This window comes from Rhincodon typus, chromosome 32, assembly GCF_021869965.1.
Source record: "Rhincodon typus isolate 14 chromosome 32, sRhiTyp1.1, whole genome shotgun sequence".
Classification (NCBI taxonomy): Eukaryota; Metazoa; Chordata; class Chondrichthyes; order Orectolobiformes; family Rhincodontidae; genus Rhincodon; species Rhincodon typus.
In genome coordinates this window covers 27576512-27585249 of record NC_063363.1, presented here as the reverse complement: position 1 = coordinate 27585249, position 8738 = coordinate 27576512, and positions in this window count along the sequence as shown.

Here is an 8738-nt window from a genome sequence, read left to right as displayed (position 1 = left end):
TCTGGGGTATATCCCATCAGGCCCTGGGGACTTGTCTACCTTAATGTTTTTCAAGACCCCCAATACCTCCTCCCTTTTGATCTCAACATGACCCAAACTATCTACCCACCCTTCCCCAGACTCATCATCCATCAAGTCCTTCTCAATGGTGAATACTGACACAAAGTATTCATTTAATACCTCGCCCATTCCCTCTGGCTCCACACATAAAGTCCCTTCCCTGTCCTTGAGTGGGCCAACCCTCTGCCTGGCTCCCCTCTTACTCTTTATATATGTATAAAAAGCCTTGGGATTTTCCTTAATCCTGTTGGCCAATGACTTTTTAAACCTCCTTTTAGCCCTCCTGACTCCTTGCTTAAGTTCCTTTAACTTTCCTTGTATTCCACCCTTGTTTTATGTGTTCCCAGCCTTCTAGCTTGATAAGTCCTTCCTTTTTCTTTTTGATTAAGCTCACAATATCTCTTGTTATCAAGGTTCCCTAAACTTGCCATACTTATCCTTCATCCTTAAAGGAAAGTGCCGGTCCTGAGTTACGAGCAACTTACACTTGAAAGCCTCCCACAAACCATATATTGATTTGTCCTCAAACATCTGCTTCCAATCGACATTCTTCAGTTCCTGTCTAATATTGTTGTAATTAACCTTCCCCCAAATTAGCATCTTCACCTGACAACTACACCTATCTTCATCCATCAGTACCTTAAAGCTTACTGAATTGTGATCACTGTTACCGAGCTGCTCCCCTACTGAGGCGTCAACCACCTGGCCAGGCTCATTCCCCAATACTAGATCCAGTACGGCCCCTTTCCTAGTTGAACTATCTACATACTGTATCAAGAAGCCCTCCTGGATGCTCCTTATAAACTGTGTCCCATCCAAGCCCCAAGCACGAAGTGAGTCCCAGTCAATATATGGGAAGTTAAAATCACCCACGACAACAACCCTGTTACTTTTAGATCTTGCCAAAATCTGCCTAAATATCTATTCTTCTATCTCCCGCTGGCTGTTGGGAGGCCTATACTAAACCCCAAACATTGTGATTGCATCCTTCCTGTTCCTGAGCTCTACCCATATTGCCTCGCTGTATAAGCTATCCAAGGTGTCCTCCCACAGTACAGCTGTGATATTCTCCTTAACAAGGCGTGCAACTCCCGCACCCCTTTTATATCCCCCTCTATCCTGCCTGAAACATCTGTATCCTGGAACGTTAAGCTGCCAATCTTGTCCCTCCCTTAACCGAGTCTCTGTAATAGCAACAACATCATAGTTCGAAGTACTAATCCAAGATCTAAGTTCATCTGCCTTACCTGTTACACTTCTTGCTTTGAAACAGATGCACTTCAGTCCACCAGATCCGCTTTGATCAGCAACCACACCCTGCCTGCTCTTCCTCTGAGTCTGACTGGCCCTATTCTCTAGTTCTCTTTCAGTCCATTCACCTTTGCATTGGTTCCCAACCCCATGCCAAGCTAGTTTAAATCCTCCTGAGTGACACCAGCAAACCTCCCAGCCAGAATATTTGTGCCCCTCTAGTTTAGATGCAACCCGTCCTTCTTGTACAGGTCCCACCTGCCCTGGAAGAGATCCCAATGGCCCAGATATCTGAAACCCTCCCTCCTACACCATCTGTTTAGCCATGTATTAAGCTGTACTATCCTCCTATTTCTGGCCTCACTGGCATGTGCAGTGAAGCAGCATAATTGGTCTTTGGGCTCGAAAACCAATCTTAACATTCCCCACTCATGGAACCCTATAGTGTGGAAGCAGTCCATTCAGCCCATCAAGTCCACAATGACCTTCTGAAAAGCATCCCACCCAGCCCCATCCCCCTACTCTATCCCTGTAATGCTGCATTTTCCATGACCAATCCACCTAACCTGCACATCTTTGGACTGTAGGAGGAAACCAGAGCACCTGAAGGAAACACACAGACACAGGGAGAATGTGCAAATTCCACACAGACAGTCACCTGAAGGTGGTATTGAACCCAGGTCCCTGGTGCTGTGAGGCAGCAGTGCTGACTACTGAACCTCCATGCCACCCGATGCTGCCAGGATTTCGAACGCTCTGCCCTTCCATATATTCCGTAAACCTCTCTCCCCAACCCAGCTTTTATCCCACTTTTGCAAATCTTATAAAATTCAATCCACAATTGCTGGAAAAGAGGAATTAACTGAAAAATTATAAACTTATTGAGGAACATACTTGGCAGACTTATTAGGTTTAATGCTCTGTTCTTCTTATGTAATATGCTCAGTGATTCTATATCACAACATGCTGTTTGCGGATGTTGCAGGATGATTATCTTTATATTAATGTAAATATGTTTGTGCTGTGATCAGCTAATGTGGCTGCACATGGTTTTTTGATCGTTTACTGCTATGTTACAACATTGAGCTGAATCTAATGGAGGTGGGTGGGGAGGGAAGGGCATGTTTCTTGTCACCAGAATTCCCTCTAACCATTTTTTTCTCTCAGGTTTGTGCTCAGTCACTATTTCCAGAACCGGAAATCAATGCTACAATTCACGTCTACACATCAATTGCCACACACAAAACTTCAGAGCACTTGGGCATGTGCACATAGCCATGCAGCTTAGAGGGAATGCTGCTCAACACCTCTCCCCCACCCCTGGAACAAAAGTCAGTTGCAAACTGCCTGATTTTAAAAAACAACACAGCAGTTTAAACAAACTGAGGGTTTGGCATCTGTCCCTCCGTGAAAGGAAGTCCCACCCCCGAGAGGTTTTGGCTAATCCATTTGGCCAGCAGTTCTATACCATCCCAGCAATGCCAGAAGAAAGTAATGGATGCTGCTGTGTCTGTAAGGAAGGAAGCTCACAAGGAAAGGTCATGCACACCAGGGACAGGCATACCGGAACTTTTTGACAAAGAGGGATCGGGCACTCTTGGAGAGAAATGAAGGTTGGTTTTGGAGGCCAGTCATAGAGGCTCAGGTGGAAGTTAGGTCTTAGGTAGGATCTCCCCAATGCAAGGGAACACAAAATGGATGTACTGTTCTTCTTGCTTTATCAGTAGCTTTGATGTTGAATGACAGCCTTAATTGCCTTTCACCTCCCACTATATCATGACAATGAAGATGGATTCTGATCCTTCTGGCCTCTTCACAGCCTTGTAAGCCAAAGGGCAGACAGGCTATCGGGTGCTTTACCTTCCACTTCCACACCCCACTTCCCCAACTTCCCTTGCAATATAGCAGTTTGTTGAAGATAGGGAGGAATTCCAAAAGCTGTAGCATCAGGACTCTCAATGACCCAAGTCAGGTGAGGTTTGTCGATGTGCACCTTGTTGATGTTAACTAATATCTGGGGTCCTTGTATAGACTACAACTGCCAGCAATGGTGACTCTTAAGGATCATATCCATTGAATGGTAAGTGAGAAACCCGAGTATGAAAGGCTGAAGACTTTGACATTGTATGCAGTGCCACATTTGTGAGGGAAATGCTTACTCCCAATGTGTGTAGCTACAAATCCGACTGCAGGAGAAGTAGATGAAAGCTTCTCCAGTTATGCAAAGATGACTATGACGCTGTCTTTCATTGATCAGAAAGTATCTACAATGTCTTCAGCAATCGCTTGGTTGACTTCTCGATAACGTTGAAGACTCTGGTTCTCTTCTTCACGTGTTGCTTACTCAACCATAACCGCAGCTTCCTGTCTTGGGTCTGGTTAGCATTGTTCATCCTTTCTTTACCTCCTCCTTCTTCTTTGTCTTAACCTTCATGAAGTTCAACCAGCTTCTGATTAAGTTGGCCAAATATCTAGCATGAAAGCACTAATCTGTGAAGAAATATTAGGAATGAGATGCTTGTGTTCCATTTGAGGTTTTGCATGTAACTATTTGATACATTTCACTTGGGGAAGACTAGACTGAAATATGCCTTTTTATTTGAAATATCAGGTGGAATCTTTAGTTTTGAGTTTGTGTATGAAGGCAAGCCTCAAAGTTGGAGGTACATCCACTCAAGAGTGGCTCAGGTAATAATGTTCTTCTCAGCTCATTACAAATTCATTCATGGGCAAAATGCCAAATTGTATGGGCAGGCGGGCATGACATTCTGCTGCTCATCTGAATCTTCCAGACACCAGCTTCTAAGCGCCATTTGTAAAGGCAGCCAGGCAGCATTTCAACTCTCTGCAATCCTGGAAAAGCAGACATCAACGTCTGTTTATTCCTCCCACCCACCCATGTAGGTGGCAGAGACCTGCGGTGCTTCTGAAGGCTGTCCAGGAGAGAACAGAATTTCTTTTCTCAAGAGATGGCAACAGGTTGCCGAACCGACTGAAGAAGGTAGCCTGGACAGAAATGGCTGCGGATGTCAGCTTCCAATGGAGTCTGAAAAAAATCTAGCTCCAGTGCCACAATACAATGGATTACCTGCTGCACCCTGCCAGGTTATATACTGCAATCTACTCAATGTTTCATGATGCGATGAGTCTGAGTAAACACTGCAAGGTTGCCACTGCACAGGTCTGTTACATATAAGATTGGATGCCAGGCATCTCCATCCGATGTTTCACATAAACAATGTTTGTCGCTTTGTCACAACTACAAATCTAGCACTATTTGCATCACAGTGCTGTTGGTTCTCACATATTTTCTAGGGTTCACACTTAAAACATGAAACTCAACACAACATTCAACAACTCACTCAGCACCATCAGTGTACTACATGGAACAAGCCCATCACATAAAACAGTTTTGGGGTGATCACCTCATAGCACACTCACCATGTAATGCTTTTTTGATTTGCATCAGCTCTAGATTTTTGAAGACATTGAACTATATTTCGATGAAAAATCCTCTAAATGCTGACTTCCTCCACAATGCATTTTTTTTTGTGGCTGTCACCATCCCCTGCAATGCAGTTGTATGAGCTTGGATTCTAGAGCTAGTATAATAGTTTCAACCCCATGTCCTTAACTTTCAGATACCTGGACCTGTTAATGTTCTTGCATGGCTCCATGAGGAACTGTCACTAATGGAACCATCAGCCTGCTGGGGATTCTTCGGTTCCCCCTCTTGTCAAAGGTTAATGAATGATGGGGCATTGTTGGGGTGTTGATGGAGCTTATTCGCCTTTATTCTATAGTGTGTGCTTCCCTTCAAAGCCCTTCACTGAATGCTGCCACAATAGCATTTTTCAGCTTTTGTTGCAAATCCATCAGGTAGGTGTGTTTACACGGTGTGGGGACATGCATACACAGATTTTAGGCCTCTCCCATTTAAACTCTCTGAAAGACTTTATTTTGAAATTTGATTTCAAGAGATATAATTTTTGTCAATTTTTGTTTTTGAATTCTTTAATCCCTACTCCCCTTTTATAATGACACTTTTTTGACTGTCACTCTAAATTGCCCTTTCTTTACCTTTGATATCTCTCATGCCTTCCTTCAGTCTCTCTGTCTGTGGCAATCAATCCTTTCACTATCTTCCTTTTGGCTTTTCCCCCGATCCCACTTCCAACAAAAGGCCCAATCCCAGCCTTACCTTTACATTGTCCCTATTCAATTCTATTCAATTGGGGCGGCACGGTGGCTCAGCGGTTAGCACTGCTGCCTCACAGTGCCAGGGACCCGGGTTAGATTCCACTCTCAGGTGACTGTCTGTGTGGAGTTTGCACATTCTCCCTGTGTCTGCGTGGGTTTCCTCCGGGTGCTCTGGTTTCCTCCCACAGTCCAAAGATGTGTAGGCTAAGTGGATTGGCCATGATAAATTGCTTGTAGTGTTCAGGGATGTGTAGATTTGGTGAGTTATAGGGGAATGGATCTGGGTGGGATGCTCTCAGTGTTGGTGTGGATTTGTTGGGCTGAAGGGTCTGTTTCCACACTCTAGGGATTCTGTGATAATGAATTCATCTGCTTGTTCTACACACTGGATATGTTGCTTCCACTTTTTCTTTTTCCTTTGACTCTATCACTGTGACTCTCCCCTTTACACTCCAGTTTGCTCCCCCAATTCCCCAAGATTCTTCCCGTGGTCCCACTAACCACGCCCCTTAGTTTCTATTTTCCAATGTTCCTTTCCACCAAACTAACCCACCCTTTCTGTGAAACCTTTCAGTAGATCCCTTTTCCATCTTAGATCCCTTCTCATGTGGGCCCCATGTGCCTGCCCCACTCAGGTTTGCTGGCATCAACCAAAATGGCTGCCACATTTGGACAGGTTAATGGGCCTAGCCTACAGCTACAATATACCAGACCACACATGATTGAGGCTTCTCATGAGCTGGTTGTTCTGATAAAGCTTCACCTCTCACACTATTAACATTGCAAAACCGCAAACAAGACTTCTCAAGAGCTGGTTGACACAGAAAGGCTTCATCCTTAGACTGTTAGCATTTGTGCAAAGAAACGGATTGATTATGAAGAAGTCCAGTTTGTGAGGAAATTTGTACTCATCACACAGGAGCTTGAAGGAAGAAGTCTAGTACACCAGGTACACTCCTCATATATATACTATATACAGTAGTATACACTTGTGTTTCCTGTTTGGAATAACATGTTTGCACCCAGGAAGGTAACTCTTCTGAGTTAAGTTTTGAAAGAGAATATTCATGTATGCTAATAAATGCAGAAGGGGCTCCTGACTACAAAAGTTGTGTGGGTTAATTCACCCATAAGATTCTTAGAGCTTGAATGCAAAACTTTAACCTGCTGTTGGCAAACTGAATTAATGCCTTCTGCTCATTTAAGTTCTCCTGCCTGCCCTTCTAAATGTCTTAGTTTGATCTAAAAGATCCCAGCCAGCATTAATGTTGATTTTTGTTAGTTTATTTCTTGAATATTTTTAAAAACTCATGCCCATCAGTTTTCTTTTCTTTGGCATCATGACAATTCCTTTTTATTAAAAATTCATCAGTTTCCAGGGTGACTCTTAACTCGAGTCAATGGCCTTAAGAGAGCAAAAGTGTGAAGAAAGTTTTAAAAAAATTAATTTAAACAAATTAACCATTCTTTTTTATTATTAAACACTATATGTGGTCTGTGATGCCAGTGATGCGTAGGAGAAAGTAAGTTGAAGTATATTTTGTATCTTCTAGAGAAATAAAAAAGCACTTTAAAACCTCAGAAGTTACAGTCGTGATGTGACATGAAAAAATGCTAATTTTGTTTTGATTTTCCTTATTTGGCTGAATTCAAACAGAAATAAGTTCAATGTCAGAGACTCACTCTTCCTGCTCTAAACTTTCTCCAACAAATCAGCGTAATTCTATAAGTGTTCAATGGTACAGATGTGTTTTCAAACACCGGCTTCATTATTGAGTCACTCAGAGCTAAATAACTGGTTGTCCCCTATGAGGACCCTGAAACGTCATCCTTTATCTGTTTTATTTGTTGTAGCTTACAATAAAGGATATCTAAACTCAATATGTGTGGTGAAAAGGACAATCTTATATCCAAGGTATTCATCCATCCTCCCACTGAGGATGCAAAGAATTTCGCTTCTTTCCTGGATCAGACACTGTTAATACTTGTACCTGAATCAGCATATGGAATACTGTGCACAGTTCTGGTCTCCTTACCTAAGGAGAGACATACATCCCTCTCAAAAGGATGAAATGAAAACTCATTAGACTGAACCCCAGCTTCGAGTACAGAGAGTAGAATGGACCTATATTCTCTGGGTTTCATTAGAATGAGAGATTGAAGCATATAAAATTCTTCGAGATATAACAGGATAAATGGTTAGCTCTCTGTCAGATCATTTCTGGATAAGGGACAAACTATCTGTGAATTAGATGCCGAGAAAGATCACTCAAATACTTGCCAATCTCAGGAATTCTCTATGCAATGTTGGCATTTATTTTGAGAGGACTTAAATATAAAAGCAGGGATGTACACCTGAGGCTGGTCAGGCCACATTTGGAGTATTGTGTGCAGTTTTGGGCCCCGTGTATCAGGAAGAATGTATTGGCCCTGGAGCGGGTTCAGAGGAGGTTCACGAGAATGGTAAGCTTAACATATGAGGAACGTTTGAGGACTCTGGGACTATACTCATTGGAGTTTAGAAGGATGAGGGGGGATCTAATTGAAACTTACAGAATAGTGAATGGCCTGGACAGAGTGGATGTTGGGAAGATGCTTCCATTGGTAGGAGAGTCTAGGACCCGAGGGCACAGCCTTAGAGTAAAGGGAAGACCTTTTAGAATGGAGATAAGAACAAACAGCCAGAGAGTGGTGAATCTATGGAATTCACTGCCACAGAAAGCTGTGGAAGCCAGGTTATTGAGTACATTTAAGACTGAGATAGAAAGGTACTTGATTATCAAGGGGATCAAGGGTTACGGGGAGAAAGCAGGAGAATGGGGTTGAGGAACGTATCAGCCATGATCAGCCAAACTCGATGGGCTGAATGGCCTGATTTCTGCTCCTATGTCTTATGGTCTTATGGTCTATCCCAAAGGAATGGGAATGCTTTCTTAAGTATATCCAAAACTGAGAACAATAGAATTTTGGGATCAAGAATACAAAGATAGAATGGGAGAGTGGAGTTGATGTGGAAGTTCTGGTATGACTTCCTATTGAAAGTCCTCCATGCTTACCCATCAATACAATTACTGAGAATTGGTTCCCTAAACTGCAATATATCAATTACACAATCATCTGAGTTTACAAATTCTTCCTCACCTCTGCCCAACCTGCCTCTGTTATGTTGTTCACGCCTATACTCCATTTATCTCCCCTAAGTTTGAATGATAGACTATCTATGCTTC